This window comes from Leucopleurus acutus, assembly GCF_964270905.1.
Source record: "Leucopleurus acutus genome assembly, chromosome: 2".
NCBI classification, from domain to species: domain Eukaryota; kingdom Metazoa; phylum Chordata; class Mammalia; order Artiodactyla; family Delphinidae; genus Leucopleurus; species Leucopleurus acutus.
In genome coordinates this window covers 32,517,932-32,535,691 of record NC_139143.1, presented here as the reverse complement: position 1 = coordinate 32,535,691, position 17,760 = coordinate 32,517,932, and positions in this window count along the sequence as shown.

Genomic DNA, 17,760 nt, shown 5'->3' with positions numbered 1-17,760 from the left:
TATCAGTAACCGGGCTAGTCGCTGGGAATCAAGAGTAAGCAAAAGAGGCGTGATCTCTTCTTCCTCACGGACCACGGGGTAAACTTACCTACCTGAAAGTGGATGCGAAAGGCGATGACGGCCATAAGCGAGAGGTGCGTGGTGTCACGTGAGCTACGGTAGGGAGACGAGATGAGTTGAGTAGGTAAGGGGACGCTTTCTTGACCAAGTGACACCTGAGAAGACATGAGAAGGGTGAGGCGGCATCAGTCAGCTGCAAACTAAACAGAGGGACACTTCCTGCAGAGGGGCAGCACGGGCAATGCGCCGTTGTAAGTATGCAGGCCTGAGAGGAGGCCACTGTGGGCAGGATGATTGAGAATGAAAGGAAGGAGCTGCAAGACGAGGCCGCAGAGATCATGCTCCACCCTGCCCAGGGGATGCCCTGCCCTGCGGACTAGCACACCCAGAGAGAGAGTACCAGTGCACAGCCAGATGACAAGCCTGCTCGACGATGCAAGCCAACGCTGCTTCTTTCACCAAGAAAGTCTTGCCTGGTAAACTAAACAGCGTATCCATAGAGCGGACACGTGATTTACATTCTGAAGCAGGCGCCCCGCCTTACGGAACGGCAACGGTTCTCAGGGGGGCCGGGCAGGAGCCGCTCCGCGCGTCTGTCCCAGGGACCCACCCGCCTGCGGGACCTCCGGCCGCCTCGCAGGAAGCTACGACGCCCAGTCCCACGGCTACCTGTGCAGCGAGGTGTACTCCGCGGACGCGTGCCACACACACTTCAAGTGGGAGGGCGGCCTGAGTGGCAAGGCGAGAGGCCGGCCTGCCACGCAGACCAAGAAGGCGCTCTTCGGCCTGGGCCTAGGTGCTTGAGCCGCCCCCCTGGGCCTACCGGGCTCTGAGGGCCCTGCCCTGGACCCCCAGCCCCCCACCCACGCCCTTGGTTCAGTCACAGCAGAGGTGGCCACACCCACACCCTCTGTGACCTCCGCGTTCCACCCTCCTGCAGCCCCGCCCGCCCCCCTCCGCCGGTTGCCCTGGGCTACCGAAGCTGCATCCTGGGGCCAGGGGGTTCCCAGGAGGCCAAGGGAAGACACGATGGCCTTCAATGAGTCGCAGAGGCCTTACGTGGCCTTGTGTGGTTGGGCTCACCTCTTACGTTTCAGTGAACTCTGCGAGAGGACAGGGACCTGCAGCCTCACAGTTGGGCTCCACGGTAAGGTGTGCGGGACAGACCTCAAACTGACCCACGGCATGGAGCAACACCCGCCATCGAGAGGTCTACAAGAGAGCCGCTGCAGCTAGCCCACAGGTCCGAGAAAACTAGATTCTTCTTTATGTAAGTGAGTTTTGGGGAGATTTGTTGCAAAGCATTATCACAGCGAGAGCCGACTAGTACAACATTCTCCAAATCACTGCCATGTCCACGGCTGCCACCGTGCCTACGTGTAAGGCAACTGTGTCCTCGAACTTTGAGAACTCCTGAATGAATTCTCGGTGCCTCTCCAACACAATGTACGTGGCTAAGGTGTCCCCAGATAACTTCACTAACGTACCACCGAGACCGCCCTAAGCTTTCAGTAAACGCAATGCGACGCTCTTTCTATTCGTTTTCTGTTTCTACGTAGGTAAAATGCTTTCCGTCAATCTAAAAGGATGGAAAATTGGCACAAAACACTCTGTGCATAGTTGTTTTTCACAAAGGAAAATCACAAACGAAACAGGCATTTCACCGGGTGTAGAGCACTAACGCCCCCTAGTGCCTCTAAATGCCAAGTGAACAGAGGCGCTTAATTAAATATCGAATCCCAGCTCTCTCCGCTTGAGAGGGAGAGCAAGCCATTCTCAAGTGGAGGAGGGATGTTTTCAGCAGCTATCTGCAACATTCTCTGGACCTGGCCACTGTGTAGCTACAAAGAAACCTTTTGTCTGAGGAAACTAACTAAAGAAACTTGGAAGTGGAAAAAGCGAGAAAGAATGAGACAATACCCTTATCTTGGTGACTCATTCACTTATTCGGTCAATTACCAAATCAAATATCCACTACGTGTAGAGAGTACTGTGCTGAAAACCGCACAGAACACGGAGACGTACCCCCATTCGCAGGGAGGTTAGATACCAGAGAGGGAGACAAGATGTAGATTACCTTACGGCAGTTCCGCACCTGTCTTGTTAAACTGTTTACAGCTTCAGGGGAGAGAAGGGATCCAGAAATCGCTTGGATTCTCAGTGAAGTCTTCGCAGAGACGGAGGTGCAAAATAGGTGGACTGGAAGAAACAAAAAAATTAACCTCGTGGGTAGATGTGAAACGGAGCAGAGGTGCACAGATATTTAGACCCCGTTCTTTCTTGAAACGTCTAGAAAGTGAAACTGAAGCCAAATTACGGAGGGCCTGGAGTGTCAGTCTTAGGAGCTTGGCCGTACGGGGTTGACAGCGGGTGCCACGGACGGCTCGGAAGAGGGCAAGGGCATAACCCAAGAGCCCTGGGAGGTGTAGGAGAGGTCGCAGCGAGGGAGGTAGAAAGGCATGCGATTCTCCGAAGCAGTCACCGTAACCCAGGTGTAAACTCATAAACGGTAGACGCGGAGTAAGGGCGACACAGACGGCAGGGAGGAGTACGAGGGACACTAGAAAGGAAAACGGTCGGGGCTTCACCAGGGATTGGGTGCATTCCTTTCTCCCTCTAACAGAGGTTATCAGTAACCGGGCTAGTCGCTGGGAATCAAGAGTAAGCAAAACAGGCGTGATCTCTTCTTCCTCACGGGCCACGGGGTAAACTTACCTACCTGAAACTGGATGCGAAAGGCGATGACGGCCATAAGCGAGAGGTGCGTGGTGTCACGTGAGCTACGGTAGGGAGACGAGATGAGTTGAGTAGGTAAGGGGACGCTTTCTTGACCAAGTGACACCTGAGAAGACATGAGAAGGGTGAGGCGGCATCAGTCAGCTGCAAACTAAACAGAGGGACACTTCCTGCAGAGGGGCAGCACGGGCAATGCGCCGTTGTAAGTATGCAGGCCTGAGAGGAGGCCACTGTGGGCAGGATGATTGAGAATGAAAGGAAGGAGCTGCAAGACGAGGCCGCAGAGATCACGCTCCACCCTGCCCAGGGGATGCCCTGCCCTGCGGACTAGCACACCCAGAGAGAGAGTACCAGTGCACAGCCAGATGACAAGCCTGCTCGACGATGCAAGCCAACGCTGCTTCTTTCACCAAGAAAGTCTTGCCTGGTAAACTAAACAGCGTATCCATAGAGCGGACACGTGATTTACATTCTGAAGCAGGCGCCCCGCCTTACGGAACGGTGACGGTTCTCAGGGGGGCCGGGCAGGAGCCGCTCTGCGCGTCTGTCCCAGGGACCCACCCACCTGCGGGACCTCCGGCCGCCTCGCAGGAAGCTACGACGCCCAGTCCCACGGCTACCTTTGCAGCGAGGTGTACTCCGCGGACGCGTGCCACACACACTTCAAGTGGTTGGGCGGCCTGAGTGGCAAGGCGAGAGGCCTGCCTGCCGCGCAGACCAAGAAGGCGCTCTTCGGCCTGGGCCTAGGTGCTTGAGCCGCCCCCCTGGGCCTACCGGGCTCTGAGGGCCCTGCCCTGGACCCCCAGCCCCCCACCCACGCCCTTGGTTCAGTCACAGCAGAGGTGGCCACACCCACACCCTCTGTGACCTCCGCGTTCCACCCTCCTGCAGCCCCGCCCGCCCCCCTCCGCCGGTTGCCCTGGGCTACCGAAGCTGCATCCTGGGGCCAGGGGGTTCCCAGGAGGCCAAGGGAAGACACGATGGCCTTCAATGAGTCGCAGAGGCCTTACGTGGCCTTGTGTGGTTGGGCTCACCTCTTACGTTTCAGTGAACTCTGCGAGAGGACAGGGACCTGCAGCCTCACAGTTGGGCTCCACGGTAAGGTGTGCGGGACAGACCTCAAACTGACCCACGGCATGGAGCAACACCCGCCATCGAGAGGTCTACAAGAGAGCCGCTGCAGCTAGCCCACAGGTCCGAGAAAACTAGATTCTTCTTTATGTAAGTGAGTTTTGGGGAGATTTGTTGCAAAGCATTATCACAGCGAGAGCCGACTAGTACAACATTCTCCAAATCACTGCCATGTCCACGGCTGCCACCGTGCCTACGTGTAAGGCAACTGTGTCCTCGAACTTTGAGAACTCCTGAATGAATTCTCGGTGCCTCTCCAACACAATGTACGTGGCTAAGGTGTCCCCAGATAACTTCACTAACGTACCACCGAGACCGCCCTAAGCTTTCATTAAACGCAATGCGACGCTCTTTCTATTCGTTTTCTGTTTCTACGTAGGTAAAATGCTTTCCGTCAATCTAAAAGGATGGAAAATTGGCACAAAACACTCTGTGCATAGTTGTTTTTCACAAAGGAAAATCACAAACGAAACAGGCATTTCACCGGGTGTAGAGCACTAACGCCCCCTAGTGCCTCTAAATGCCAAGTGAACAGAGGCGCTTAATTAAATATCGAATCCCAGCTCTCTCCACTTGAGAGGGAGAGCAAGCCATTCTCAAGTGGAGGAGGGATGTTTTCAGCAGCTATCTGCAACATTCTCTGGACCTGGCCACTGTGTAGCTACAAAGAAACCTTTTGTCTGAGGAAGCTAACTAAAGAAATTTGGAAGTGGAAAAAGCGAGAAAGAATGAGACAATACCCTTATCTTGGTGACTCATTCACTTATTCGGTCACTTACCAAATCAAATATCCACTACGTGTAGAGAGTACTGTGCTGAAAACCGCACAGGACACGGAGACGTACCCCCATTCGCAGGGAGGTTAGATACCAGAGAGGGAGACAAGATGTAGATTACCTTACGGCAGTTCCGCACCTGTCTTGTTAAACTGTTTACAGCTTCAGGGGAGAGAAGGGATCCAGAAATCGCTTGGATTCTCAGTGAAGTCTTCGCAGAGATGGAGGTGCAAAATAGGTGGACTGGAAGAAACAAAAAAATTAACCTCGTGGGTAGATATGAAACGGAGCAGAGGTGCACAGATATTTAGACCCTGTTTTTTCTTGAAACGTCTAGAAAGTGAAACTGAAGCCAAATTACGGAGGGCCTGGAGTGTCAGTCTTAGGAGCCTGGCCGTACGGGGTTGACAGCGGGTGCCACGGACGGCTCGGAAGAGGGCAAGGGCATAACCCAAGAGCCCTGGGAGGTGTAGGAGAGGTCGCAGCGAGGGAGGTAGAAAGGCATGCGATTCTCCGAAGCAGTCACCGTAACCCAGGTGTAAACTCATAAACGGTAGACGCGGAGTAAGGGCGACACAGACGGCAGGGAGGAGTACGAGGGACACTAGAAAGGAAAACGGTCCGGGCTTCACCAGGGATTGGGTGCATTCCTTTCTCCCTCTAACAGAGGTTATCAGTAACCGGGCTAGTCGCTGGGAATCAATAGTAAGCAAAAGAGGCGTGATCTCTTCTGCCTCACGGACCACGGGGTAAACTTACCTACCTGAAAGTGGATGCGAAAGGCGATGACGGCCATAAGCGAGAGGTGCGTGGTGTCACGTGAGCTACGGTAGGGAGACGAGATGAGTTGAGTAGGTAAGGGGACGCTTTCTTGACCAAGTGACACCTGAGAAGACATGAGAAGGGTGAGGCGGCATCAGTCAGCTGCAAACTAAACAGAGGGACACTTCCTGCAGAGGGGCAGCACGGGCAATGCGCCGTTGTAAGTATGCAGGCCTGAGAGGAGGCCACTGTGGGCAGGATGATTGAGAATGAAAGGAAGGAGCTGCAAGACGAGGCCGCAGAGATCACGCTCCACCCTGCCCAGGGGATGCCCTGCCCTGCGGACTAGCACACCCAGAGAGAGAGTACCAGTGCACAGCCAGATGACAAGCCTGCTCGACGATGCAAGCCAACGCTGCTTCTTTCACCAAGAAAGTCTTGCCTGGTAAACTAAACAGCGTATCCATAGAGCGGACACGTGATTTACATTCTGAAGCAGGCGCCCCGCCTTACGGAACGGCAACGGTTCTCAGGGGGGCCGGGCAGGAGCCGCTCCGCGCGTCTGTCCCAGGGACCCACCCGCCTGCGGGACCTCCGGCCGCCTCGCAGGAAGCTACGACGCCCAGTCCCACGGCTACCTGTGCAGCGAGGTGTACTCCGCGGACGCGTGCCACACACACTTCAAGTGGGAGGGCGGCCTGAGTGGCAAGGCGAGAGGCCGGCCTGCCGCGCAGACCAAGAAGGCGCTCTTCGGCCTGGGCCTAGGTGCTTGAGCCGCCCCCCTGGGCCTACCGGGCTCTGAGGGCCCTGCCCTGGACCCCCAGCCCCCCACCCACGCCCTTGGTTCAGTCACAGCAGAGGTGGCCACACCCACACCCTCTGTGACCTCCGCGTTCCACCCTCCTGCAGCCCCGCCCGCCCCCCTCCGCCGGTTGCCCTGGGCTACCGAAGCTGCATCCTGGGGCCAGGGGGTTCCCAGGAGGCCAAGGGAAGACACGATGGCCTTCAATGAGTTGCAGAGGCCTTACGTGGCCTTGTGTGGTTGGGCTCACCTCTTACGTTTCAGTGAACTCTGCGAGAGGACAGGGACCTGCAGCCTCACAGTTGGGCTCCACGGTAAGGTGTGCGGGACAGACCTCAAACTGACCCACGGCATGGAGCAACACCCGCCATCGAGAGGTCTACAAGAGAGCCGCTGCAGCTAACCCACAGGTCCGAGAAAACTAGATTCTTCTTTATGTAAGTGAGTTTTGGGGAGATTTGTTACAAAGCATTATCACAGCGAGAGCCGACTAGTACAACATTCTCCAAATCACTGCCATGTCCACGGCTGCCACCGTGCCTACGTGTAAGGCAACTGTGTCCTCGAACTTTGAGAACTCCTGAATGAATTCTCGGTGCCTCTCCAACACAATGTACGTGGCTAAGGTGTCCCCAGATAACTTCACTAACGTACCACCGAGACCGCCCTAAGCTTTCAGTAAACGCAATGCGACGCTCTTTCTATTCGTTTTCTGTTTCTACGTAGGTAAAATGCTTTCCGTCAATCTAAAAGGATGGAAAATTGGCACAAAACACTCTGTGCATAGTTGTTTTTCACAAAGGAAAATCACAAACGAAACAGGCATTTCACCGGGTGTAGAGCACTAACGCCCCCTAGTGCCTCTAAATGCCAAGTGAACAGAGGCGCTTAATTAAATATCGAATCCCAGCTCTCTCCGCTTGAGAGGGAGAGCAAGCCATTCTCAAGTGGAGGAGGGATGTTTTCAGCAGCTATCTGCAACATTCTCTGGACCTGGCCACTGTGTAGCTACAAAGAAACCTTTTGTCTGAGGAAACTAACTAAAGAAACTTGGAAGTGGAAAAAGCGAGAAAGAATGAGACAATACCCTTATCTTGGTGACTCATTCACTTATTCGGTCACTTACCAAATCAAATATCCACTACGTGTAGAGAGTACTGTGCTGAAAACCGCACAGGACACGGAGACGTACCCCCATTCGCAGGGAGGTTAGATACCAGAGAGGGAGACAAGATGTAGATTACCTTACGGCAGTTCCGCACCTGTCTTGTTAAACTGTTTACAGCTTCAGGGGAGAGAAGGGATCCAGAAATCGCTTGGATTCTCAGTGAAGTCTTCGCAGAGACGGAGGTGCAAAATAGGTGGACTGGAAGAAACAAAAAAATTAACCTCGTGGGTAGATATGAAACGGAGCAGAGGTGCACAGATATTTAGACCCTGTTTTTTCTTGAAACGTCTAGAAAGTGAAACTGAAGCCAAATTACGGAGGGCCTGGAGTGTCAGTCTTAGGAGCCTGGCCGTACGGGGTTGACAGCGGGTGCCACGGACGGCTCGGAAGAGGGCAAGGGCATAACCCAAGAGCCCTGGGAGGTGTAGGAGAGGTCGCAGCGAGGGAGGTAGAAAGGCATGCGATTCTCCGAAGCAGTCACCGTAACCCAGGTGTAAACTCATAAACGGTAGACGCGGAGTAAGGGCGACACAGACGGCAGGGAGGAGTACGAGGGACACTAGAAAGGAAAACGGTCGGGGCTTCACCAGGGATTGGGTGCATTCCTTTCTCCCTCTAACAGAGGTTATCAGTAACCAGGCTAGTCGCTGGGAATCAAGAGTAAGCAAAACAGGCGTGATCTCTTCTTCCTCACGGGCCACGGGGTAAACTTACCTACCTGAAACTGGATGCGAAAGGCGATGACGGCCATAAGCGAGAGGTGCGTGGTGTCACGTGAGCTACGGTAGGGAGACGAGATGAGTTGAGTAGGTAAGGGGACGCTTTCTTGACCAAGTGACACCTGAGAAGACATGAGAAGGGTGAGGCGGCATCAGTCAGCTGCAAACTAAACAGAGGGACACTTCCTGCAGAGGGGCAGCACGGGCAATGCGCCGTTGTAAGTATGCAGGCCTGAGAGGAGGCCACTGTGGGCAGGATGATTGAGAATGAAAGGAAGGAGCTGCAAGACGAGGCCGCAGAGATCACGCTCCACCCTGCCCAGGGGATGCCCTGCCCTGCGGACTAGCACACCCAGAGAGAGAGTACCAGTGCACAGCCAGATGACAAGCCTGCTCGACGATGCAAGCCAACGCTGCTTCTTTCACCAAGAAAGTCTTGCCTGGTAAACTAAACAGCGTATCCATAGAGCGGACACGTGATTTACATTCTGAAGCAGGCGCCCCGCCTTACGGAACGGCGACGGTTCTCAGGGGGGCCGGGCAGGAGCCGCTCTGCGCGTCTGTCCCAGGGACCCACCCACCTGCGGGACCTCCGGCCGCCTCGCAGGAAGCTACGACGCCCAGTCCCACGGCTACCTGTGCAGCGAGGTGTACTCCGCGGACGCGTGCCACACACACTTCAAGTGGTTGGGCGGCCTGAGTGGCAAGGCGAGAGGCCTGCCTGCCGCGCAGACCAAGAAGGCGCTCTTCGGCCTGGGCCTAGGTGCTTGCGCCGCCCCCCTGGGCCTACCGGGCTCTGAGGGCCCTGCCCTGGACCCCCAGCCCCCCACCCACGCCCTTGGTTCAGTCACAGTAGAGGTGGCCACACCCACACCCTCTGTGACCTCTGCGTTCCACCCTCCTGCAGCCCCGCCCGCCCCCCTCCACCGGTTGCCCTGGGCTACCGAAGCTGCATCCTGGGGCCAGGGGGTTCCCAGGAGGCCAAGGGAAGACACGATGGCCTTCAATGAGTCGCAGAGGCCTTACGTGGCCTTGTGTGGTTGGGCTCACCTCTTACGTTTCAGTGAACTCTGCGAGAGGACAGGGACCTGCAGCCTCACAGTTGGGCTCCACGGTAAGGTGTGCGGGACAGACCTCAAACTGACCCACGGCATGGAGCAACACCCGCCATCGAGAGGTCTACAAGAGAGCCGCTGCAGCTAGCCCACAGGTCCGAGAAAACTAGATTCTTCTTTATGTAAGTGAGTTTTGGGGAGATTTGTTGCAAAGCATTATCACAGCAAGAGCCGACTAGTACAACATTCTCCAAATCACTGCCATGTCCACGGCTGCCACCGTGCCTACGTGTAAGGCAACTGTGTCCTCGAACTTTGAGAACTCCTGAATGAATTCTCGGTGCCTCTCCAACACAATGTACGTGGCTAAGGTGTCCCCAGATAACTTCACTAACGTACCACCGAGACCGCCCTAAGCTTTCATTAAACGCAATGCGACGCTCTTTCTATTCGTTTTCTGTTTCTACGTAGGTAAAATGCTTTCCGTCAATCTAAAAGGATGGAAAATTGGCACAAAACACTCTGTGCATAGTTGTTTTTCACAAAGGAAAATCACAAACGAAACAGGCATTTCACCGGGTGTAGAGCACTAACGCCCCCTAGTGCCTCTAAATGCCAAGTGAACAGAGGCGCTTAATTAAATATCGAATCCCAGCTCTCTCCGCTTGAGAGGGAGAGCAAGCCATTCTCAAGTGGAGGAGGGATGTTTTCAGCAGCTATCTGCAACATTCTCTGGACCTGGCCACTGTGTAGCTACAAAGAAACCTTTTGTCTGAGGAAACTAACTAAAGAAACTTGGAAGTGGAAAAAGCGAGAAAGAATGAGACAATACCCTTATCATGGTGACTCATTCACTTATTCGGTCACTTACCAAATCAAATATCCACTACGTGTAGAGAGTACTGTGCTGAAAACCGCACAGGACACGGAGACATACCCCCATTCGCAGGGAGGTTAGATACCAGAGAGGGAGACAAGATGTAGATTACCTTACGGCAGTTCCGCACCTGTCTTGTTAAACTGTTTACAGCTTCAGGGGAGAGAAGGGATCCAGAAATCGCTTGGATTCTCAGTGAAGTCTTCGCAGAGACGGAGGTGCAAAATAGGTGGACTGGAAGAAACAAAAAAATTAACCTCGTGGGTAGATATGAAACGGAGCAGAGGTGCACAGATATTTAGACCCCGTTCTTTCTTGAAACGTCTAGAAAGTGAAACTGAAGCCAAATTACGGAGGGCCTGGAGTGTCAGTCTTAGGAGCTTGGCCGTACGGGGTTGACAGCGGGTGCCACGGACGGCTCGGAAGAGGGCAAGGGCATAACCCAAGAGCCCTGGGAGGTGTAGGAGAGGTCGCAGCGAGGGAGGTAGAAAGGCATGCGATTCTCCGAAGCAGTCACCGTAACCCAGGTGTAAACTCATAAACGGTAGACGCGGAGTAAGGGCGACACAGACGGCAGGGAGGAGTACGAGGGACACTAGAAAGGAAAACGGTCGGGGCTTCACCAGGGATTGGGTGCATTCCTTTCTCCCTCTAACAGAGGTTATCAGTAACCGGGCTAGTCGCTGGGAATCAAGAGTAAGCAAAACAGGCGTGATCTCTTCTTCCTCACGGGCCACGGGGTAAACTTACCTACCTGAAACTGGATGCGAAAGGCGATGACGGCCATAAGCGAGAGGTGCGTGGTGTCACGTGAGCTACGGTAGGGAGACGAGATGAGTTGAGTAGGTAAGGGGACGCTTTCTTGACCAAGTGACACCTGAGAAGACATGAGAAGGGTGAGGCGGCATCAGTCAGCTGCAAACTAAACAGAGGGACACTTCCTGCAGAGGGGCAGCACGGGCAATGCGCCGTTGTAAGTATGCAGGCCTGAGAGGAGGCCACTGTGGGCAGGATGATTGAGAATGAAAGGAAGGAGCTGCAAGACGAGGCCGCAGAGATCACGCTCCACCCTGCCCAGGGGATGCCCTGCCCTGCGGACTAGCACACCCAGAGAGAGAGTACCAGTGCACAGCCAGATGACAAGCCTGCTCGACGATGCAAGCCAACGCTGCTTCTTTCACCAAGAAAGTCTTGCCTGGTAAACTAAACAGCGTATCCATAGAGCGGACACGTGATTTACATTCTGAAGCAGGCGCCCCGCCTTACGGAACGGCGACGGTTCTCAGGGGGGCCGGGCAGGAGCCGCTCTGCGCGTCTGTCCCAGGGACCCACCCACCTGCGGGACCTCCGGCCGCCTCGCAGGAAGCTACGACGCCCAGTCCCACGGCTACCTGTGCAGCGAGGTGTACTCCGCGGACGCGTGCCACACACACTTCAAGTGGTTGGGCGGCCTGAGTGGCAAGGCGAGAGGCCTGCCTGCCGCGCAGACCAAGAAGGCGCTCTTCGGCCTGGGCCTAGGTGCTTGCGCCGCCCCCCTGGGCCTACCGGGCTCTGAGGGCCCTGTCCTGGACCCCCAGGCCCCCACCCACGCCCTTGGTTCAGTCACAGTAGAGGTGGCCACACCCACACCCTCTGTGACCTCTGCGTTCCACCCTCCTGCAGCCCCGCCCGCCCCCCTCCACCGGTTGCCCTGGGCTACCGAAGCTGCATCCTGGGGCCAGGGGGTTCCCAGGAGGCCAAGGGAAGACACGATGGCCTTCAATGAGTCGCAGAGGCCTTACGTGGCCTTGTGTGGTTGGGCTCACCTCTTACGTTTCAGTGAACTCTGCGAGAGGACAGGGACCTGCAGCCTCACAGTTGGGCTCCACGGTAAGGTGTGCGGGACAGACCTCAAACTGACCCACGGCATGGAGCAACACCCGCCATCGAGAGGTCTACAAGAGAGCCGCTGCAGCTAGCCCACAGGTCCGAGAAAACTAGATTCTTCTTTATGTAAGTGAGTTTTGGGGAGATTTGTTGCAAAGCATTATCACAGCAAGAGCCGACGAGTACAACATTCTCCAAATCACTGCCATGTCCACGGCTGCCACCGTGCCTACGTGTAAGGCAACTGTGTCCTCGAACTTTGAGAACTCCTGAATGAATTCTCGGTGCCTCTCCAACACAATGTACGTGGCTAAGGTGTCCCCAGATAACTTCACTAACGTACCACCGAGACCGCCCTAAGCTTTCAGTAAACGCAATGCGACGCTCTTTCTATTCGTTTTCTGTTTCTACGTAGGTAAAATGCTTTCCGTCAATCTAAAAGGATGGAAAATTGGCACAAAACACTCTGTGCATAGTTGTTTTTCACAAAGGAAAATCACAAACGAAACAGGCATTTCACCGGGTGTAGAGCACTAACGCCCCCTAGTGCCTCTAAATGCCAAGTGAACAGAGGCGCTTAATTAAATATCGAATCCCAGCTCTCTCCGCTTGAGAGGGAGAGCAAGCCATTCTCAAGTGGAGGAGGGATGTTTTCAGCAGCTATCTGCAACATTCTCTGGACCTGGCCACTGTGTAGCTACAAAGAAACCTTTTGTCTGAGGAAACTAACTAAAGAAACTTGGAAGTGGAAAAAGCGAGAAAGAATGAGACAATACCCTTATCATGGTGACTCATTCACTTATTCGGTCACTTACCAAATCAAATATCCACTACGTGTAGAGAGTACTGTGCTGAAAACCGCACAGGACACGGAGACATACCCCCATTCGCAGGGAGGTTAGATACCAGAGAGGGAGACAAGATGTAGATTACCTTACGGCAGTTCCGCACCTGTCTTGTTAAACTGTTTACAGCTTCAGGGGAGAGAAGGGATCCAGAAATCGCTTGGATTCTCAGTGAAGTCTTCGCAGAGACGGAGGTGCAAAATAGGTGGACTGGAAGAAACAAAAAAATTAACCTCGTGGGTAGATATGAAACGGAGCAGAGGTGCACAGATATTTAGACCCCGTTCTTTCTTGAAACGTCTAGAAAGTGAAACTGAAGCCAAATTACGGAGGGCCTGGAGTGTCAGTCTTAGGAGCTTGGCCGTACGGGGTTGACAGCGGGTGCCACGGACGGCTCGGAAGAGGGCAAGGGCATAACCCAAGAGCCCTGGGAGGTGTAGGAGAGGTCGCAGCGAGGGAGGTAGAAAGGCATGCGATTCTCCGAAGCAGTCACCGTAACCCAGGTGTAAACTCATAAACGGTAGACGCGGAGTAAGGGCGACACAGACGGCAGGGAGGAGTACGAGGGACACTAGAAAGGAAAACGGTCGGGGCTTCACCAGGGATTGGGTGCATTCCTTTCTCCCTCTAACAGAGGTTATCAGTAACCGGGCTAGTCACTGGGAATCAAGAGTAAGCAAAACAGGCGTGATCTCTTCTTCCTCACGGGCCACGGGGTAAACTTACCTACCTGAAACTGGATGCGAAAGGCGATGACGGCCATAAGCGAGAGGTGCGTGGTGTCACGTGAGCTACGGTAGGGAGACGAGATGAGTTGAGTAGGTAAGGGGACGCTTTCTTGACCAAGTGACACCTGAGAAGACATGAGAAGGGTGAGGCGGCATCAGTCAGCTGCAAACTAAACAGAGGGACACTTCCTGCAGAGGGGCAGCACGGGCAATGCGCCGTTGTAAGTATGCAGGCCTGAGAGGAGGCCACTGTGGGCAGGATGATTGAGAATGAAAGGAAGGAGCTGCAAGACGAGGCCGCAGAGATCACGCTCCACCCTGCCCAGGGGATGCCCTGCCCTGCGGACTAGCACACCCAGAGAGAGAGTACCAGTGCACAGCCAGATGAGAAGCCTGCTCGACGATGCAAGCCAACGCTGCTTCTTTCACCAAGAAAGTCTTGCCTGGTAAACTAAACAGCGTATCCATAGAGCGGACACGTGATTTACATTCTGAAGCAGGCGCCCCGCCTTACGGAACGGCAACGGTTCTCAGGGGGGCCGGGCAGGAGCCACTCCGCGCGTCTGTCCCAGGGACCCACCCGCCTGCGGGACCTCCGGCCGCCTCGCAGGAAGCTACGACGCCCAGTCCCACGGCTACCTGTGCAGCGAGGTGTACTCCGCGGACGCGTGCCACACACACTTCAAGTGGGAGGGCGGCCTGAGTGGCAAGGCGAGAGGCCGGCCTGCCGCGCAGACCAAGAAGGCGCTCTTCGGCCTGGGCCTAGGTGCTTGAGCCGCACCCCTGGGCCTACCGGGCTCTGAGGGCCCTGCCCTGGACCCCCAGCCCCCCACCCACGCCCTTGGTTCAGTCACAGCAGAGGTGGCCACACCCACACCCTCTGTGACCTCCGCGTTCCACCCTCCTGCAGCCCCGCCCGCCCCCCTCCGCCGGTTGCCCTGGGCTACCGAAGCTGCATCCTGGGGCCAGGGGGTTCCCAGGAGGCCAAGGGAAGACACGATGGCCTTCAATGAGTCGCAGAGGCCTTACGTGGCCTTGTGTGGTTGGGCTCACCTCTTACGTTTCAGTGAACTCTGCGAGAGGACAGGGACCTGCAGCCTCACAGTTGGGCTCCACGGTAAGGTGTGCGGGACAGACCTCAAACTGACCCACGGCATGGAGCAACACCCGCCATCGAGAGGTCTACAAGAGAGCCGCTGCAGCTAGCCCACAGGTCCGAGAAAACTAGATTCTTCTTTATGTAAGTGAGTTTTGGGGAGATTTGTTGCAAAGCATTATCACAGCGAGAGCCGACTAGTACAACATTCTCCAAATCACTGCCATGTCCACGGCTGCCACCATGCCTACGTGTAAGGCAACTGTGTCCTCGAACTTTGAGAACTCCTGAATGAATTCTCGGTGCCTCTCCAACACAATGTACGTGGCTAAGGTGTCCCCAGATAACTTCACTAACGTACCACCGAGACCGCCCTAAGCTTTCAGTAAACGCAATGCGACGCTCTTTCTATTCGTTTTCTGTTTCTACGTAGGTAAAATGCTTTCCGTCAATCTAAAAGGATGGAAAATTGGCACAAAACACTCTGTGCATAGTTGTTTTTCACAAAGGAAAATCACAAACGAAACAGGCATTTCACCGGGTGTAGAGCACTAACGCCCCCTAGTGCCTCTAAATGCCAAGTGAACAGAGGCGCTTAATTAAATATCGAATCCCAGCTCTCTCCGCTTGAGAGGGAGAGCAAGCCATTCTCAAGTGGAGGAGGGATGTTTTCAGCAGCTATCTGCAACATTCTCTGGACCTGGCCACTGTGTAGCTACAAAGAAACCTTTTGTCTGAGGAAACTAACTAAAGAAACTTGGAAGTGGAAAAAGCGAGAAAGAATGAGACAATACCCTTATCTTGGTGACTCATTCACTTATTCGGTCACTTACCAAATCAAATATCCACTACGTGTAGAGAGTACTGTGCTGAAAACCGCACAGAACACGGAGACGTACCCCCATTCGCAGGGAGGTTAGATACCAGAGAGGGAGACAAGATGTAGATTACCTTACGGCAGTTCCGCACCTGTCTTGTTAAACTGTTTACAGCTTCAGGGGAGAGAAGGGATCCAGAAATCGCTTGGATTCTCAGTGAAGTCTTCGCAGAGACGGAGGTGCAAAATAGGTGGACTGGAAGAAACAAAAAAATTAACCTCGTGGGTAGATATGAAACGGAGCAGAGGTGCACAGATATTTAGACCCTGTTTTTTCTTGAAACGTCTAGAAAGTGAAACTGAAGCCAAATTACGGAGGGCCTGGAGTGTCAGTCTTAGGAGCCTGGCCGTACGGGGTTGACAGCGGGTGCCACGGACGGCTCGGAAGAGGGCAAGGGCATAACCCAAGAGCCCTGGGAGGTGTAGGAGAGGTCGCAGCGAGGGAGGTAGAAAGGCATGCGATTCTCCGAAGCAGTCACCGTAACCCAGGTGTAAACTCATAAACGGTAGACGCGGAGTAAGGGCGACACAGACGGCAGGGAGGAGTACGAGGGACACTAGAAAGGAAAACGGTCGGGGCTTCACCAGGGATTGGGTGCATTCCTTTCTCCCTCTAACAGAGGTTATCAGTAACCGGGCTAGTCGCTGGGAATCAATAGTAAACAAAAGAGGCGTGATCTCTTCTTCCTCACGGACCACGGGGTAAACTTACCTACCTGAAAGTGGATGCGAAAGGCGATGACGGCCATAAGCGAGAGGTGCGTGGTGTCACGTGAGCTACGGTAGGGAGACGAGATGAGTTGAGTAGGTAAGGGGACGCTTTCTTGAGCAAGTGACACCTGAGAAGACATGAGAAGGGTGAGGCGGCATCAGTCAGCTGCAAACTAAACAGAGGGACACTTCCTGCAGAGGGGCAGCACGGGCAATGCGCCGTTGTAAGTATGCAGGCCTGAGAGGAGGCCACTGTGGGCAGGATGATTGAGAATGAAAGGAAGGAGCTGCAAGACGAGGCCGCAGAGATCACGCTCCACCCTGCCCAGGGGATGCCCTGCCCTGCGGACTAGCACACCCAGAGAGAGAGTACCAGTGCACAGCCAGATGACAAGCCTGCTCGAGGATGCAAGCCAACGCTGCTTCTTTCACCAAGAAAGTCTTGCCTGGTAAACTAAACAGCGTATCCATAGAGCGGACACGTGATTTACATTCTGAAGCAGGCGCCCCGCCTTACGGAACGGCGACGGTTCTCAGGGGGGCCGGGCAGGAGACGCTCCGCGCTTCTGTCACAGGGACCCACCCGCCTGCGGGACCTCCGGCCGCCTCGCAGGAAGCTACGACGCCCAGTCCCACGGCTACCTGTGCAGCGAGGTGTACTCCGCGGACGCGTGCCACACACACTTCAAGTGGGAGGGCGGCCTGAGTGGCAAGGCGAGAGGCCGGCCTGCTGCGCAGACCAAGAAGGTGCTCTTCGGCCTGGGCCTAGGTGCTTGCGCCGCCCCCCTGGGCCTACCGGGCTCTGAGGGCCCTGCCCTGGACCCCCTGCCCCCCACCCCCCTTGGTTCAGTCACATCAGAGGTGGCCACACCCACACCCTCTGTGACCTCCGCGTTCCACCCTCCTGCAGCCCCGCCCGCCCCCCTCCGCCGGTTGCCCTGGGCTACCGAAGCTGCATCCTGGGGCCAGGGGGTTCCCAGGAGGCCAAGGGAAGACACGATGGCCTTCAATGAGTCGCAGAGGCCTTACGTGGCCTTGTGTGGTTGGGCTCACCTCTTACGTTTCAGTGAACTCTGCGAGAGGACAGGGACCTGCAGCCTCACAGTTGGGCTCCACGGTAAGGTGTGCGGGACAGACCTCAAACTGACCCACGGCATGGAACAACACCCGCCATCGAGAGGTCTACAAGAGAGCCGCTGCAGCTAGCCCACAGGTCCGAGAAAACTAGATTCTTCTTTATGTAAGTGAGTTTTGGGGAGATTTGTTGCAAAGCATTATCACAGCAAGAGCCGACGAGTACAACATTCTCCAAATCACTGCCATGTCCACGGCTGCCACCGTGCCTACGTGTAAGGCAACTGTGTCCTCGAACTTTGAGAACTCCTGAATGAATTCTCGGTGCCTCTCCAACACAATGTACGTGGCTAAGGTGTCCCCAGATAACTTCACTAACGTACCACCGAGACCGCCCTAAGCTTTCATTAAACGCAATGCAACGCTCTTTCTATTCGTTTTCTGTTTCTACGTAGGTAAAATGCTTTCCGTCAATCT